At 40.8% G+C, this 2,688-nt stretch overlaps 1 pseudogene; it reads right to left on the reverse strand.

Annotated features, from left to right (window-relative positions):
- Positions 1-228: 228 nt before the first annotated feature.
- LOC138847298 (high mobility group protein B2 pseudogene) lies at positions 229-1,237 on the reverse strand (annotated as a pseudogene).
- Between the last annotated feature and the right edge of the window lie 1,451 nt (positions 1,238-2,688).

The following is a 2,688-nucleotide window of genomic DNA, read 5'->3' on the forward strand; positions in this document are numbered from 1 at the left end:
TGAAGATGTATCTTAATTTGATATGCTCAAATTTGTATATTTTATTTTTGTTACTTGTGCTTTTGGAATCTTATGCAAACTGTTGTCTCTGCTAATGTTTTACAGTTTCTCATATGTTTACTTAGGTTTTGGTTTTTTTTTTAACATACATAATTTTATTACAAAATTTTTTTAAAAAAACAACACAGAATGCAACATCCTAACAAAAAATCCAAATTTACAAATGATACTAATTCCTACAACTTTGCTGTGCTACCATACACAAGTCAAGAAATTAAAGAAACCATTAAATATTTAGGAACATTCAACATCAGAAGCTTTAAAATCTAACTGTATGTAGTAGCCCCTCAAAAAGATACAACCTGCATTTTTTTAAAAAAGTATTTTCTCTACAAAGAATCTTATCAGCTATACAAAAATCTGTACAGTTTTTTTATACTGAAGCTAATATTGAGCTGCACTTGAATTCACATTCTTAGCAAAACAACTGCCTGAGCACACACGCACACTCCACACTCATCATTACAGGATAGCCATTTATTCTTCATCTTCATCCTCTTCCTCATCATCTTCTTCTTCTTCTTCTTCCTCTTCTTCCTCCACATCTTCAGGTTCATTCTTCTTCTTTGAGCCTGTGGGCCTACCAGGGCCCTTCTTTCCCGCTTCACTTTTGCCCTTGGCACGGTATGCAGCAATATCCTTTTCATATTTCTCCTTTAGCTTAGCTGCTTTCTGTTCATATGGTTGTTTATCTTTGGCTGAGTGTTCAGACCACATCTCACCCAATTTTTTTGCAGTGTCCCCAATGGACAGGCCAGGGTGTTCACTTTTGATCTTTGGGCGATGTTCAGAGCAAAAGAGAAAGAAGGCAGATGGTGGTCTTTTAGGAGCATTGGGATCCTTTTTCTTTCCCTTCTTATCACCCTTGGGAGGAACGTAATTTTTCATCTCCCTGTCATAACGAGCTTTATCACTTTTTGCCATATCTTCAAACTTGGACTTTTCCTTTGCAGACATGGTCTTCCATCTCTCCGAGCATTTCTTAGAGAATTCTGCGAAATTGACCGAAGAGTCAGGGTGTTTCTTCTTGTGCTCTTCCCGGCACGTCTGCACGAAGAAGGCATAGGAGGACATTTTGCCCCTCGGCTTGTTGGGGTCTCCTTTACCCATGACGACAGAACGGCGGCCACCTGGTGTGAGTTGTTCCTCAGACTCCCGCAGAGCAGCCAGATCCGACGGCATTGCTTCCTTTCCTCAGCTCCGGCGTGAACTCAGGATGTGAGGGCGATCTGGCTGCGACATCTGTCACCCCATTGATCGCCAGGGTTGCTTCGGCTGATCTGGCTGGCTAGGCGGGTGTCCCCTTCCTCCCTCACCACTCCATGTGCGTCCCTCCCGAAGCTGCGTGCTGGGTCGAAGAGGACGACCTTCCCCGCTAGAGGAGGACCGGTCTTCGGTCAAGGGTATACGAGTAGCTGCACTCCCCTGCTAGAACCTCAAAACAAGCTCTCAAGGTTTTGGTTTTATATTTAGACTTTTAATTAACCTTGAGTTGCTTTTACATAGTGTATGAGGTGTTGGGGTATCTTTTCAGGCTTCTACATATGGATAATCACTTTCCTTTAAACCATTTGCTAAGGGGATTCTTCTTTCTCCTGTTTGTTTTCTTTCCTTTATTAAATAGGGGTTGGCTGTAGAAAAGTCAGTTTATTTCAGCTGCCTATTTTTTCCATTGAACTATGTGTCTGTTTTTCCAACAGTGCTAACACTGCTTCTATTTTTTTTAAGATTTCTTTATTTGAAAGGCCAGATGCTTCTTCCAAGTCTCTCATGTGGGTGCCAGCACCCAAGAACATGGTCCATCTTCCACCAATTTCCCAGGTGCATTAGTAGGGAGCTGGATTGGAAGTGGAGAACCTGGTCTTCTAGCAACAACATATGGGATGCATGCACAGCAGGACAAGGCATTAACCTACTACACCACAGCATCAAACCCTTCCTTATTTACTTCTGCTGTGATCTTTCATTATTCACTTTTCTACTGCCCCACAACTTGACTCATTCCTGTTTTTTTTTTTTTTTTTCTGGGTCCTGGAGGATGGTAGTGGGTTGCTTCTGGGATATCTTTTTTATGTTAGTAGATACTTGGTAATCTAAAATCATAGTTTTTACTTTCTATATTTCTCTGCTAATCACGAGGACCTTCTAGATGACAGCAGAAAATGCTAGCAGAAATGAGGATATATTAATTTGCTAAGAAAATACCACAGAGAATATGATTTAAATCAGGGAATTTTACTTCTCAGAGTTGTAGAGCTTGAAAATATTAGATAAAGGTGCTAATAGGCTCGATTTTTCCAGAAGCCCTTCTCTGATGTGACAGACACATCTATCATTTGATCTGCTTAAAAGCACTTTCTTCAGGTAGAGTTATGTTGGTGGTTAGCACTTCAGTGTTTGAGTTTTAGGGAGGCACATTTCAGTCCACAACAGCAAAGGGGCCCTGTGGTCTACTTCAATGACAGCCATCTCTGCGGAGGATAGAAAGTTTGAAATCAGCATTAGGATTTCTCACATTATTAGTGTCAGTGCTATCTCCATCAAATGTGCATTCATGTACACACAAACAAAACTACCTGTACACATAAACAAATTCAACAGTGGAAATGCCTGATGGTTGTGTACAGG

This window comes from Oryctolagus cuniculus, chromosome 20 (genome assembly GCF_964237555.1).
Source record: "Oryctolagus cuniculus chromosome 20, mOryCun1.1, whole genome shotgun sequence".
Classification (NCBI taxonomy): Eukaryota; Metazoa; Chordata; class Mammalia; order Lagomorpha; family Leporidae; genus Oryctolagus; species Oryctolagus cuniculus.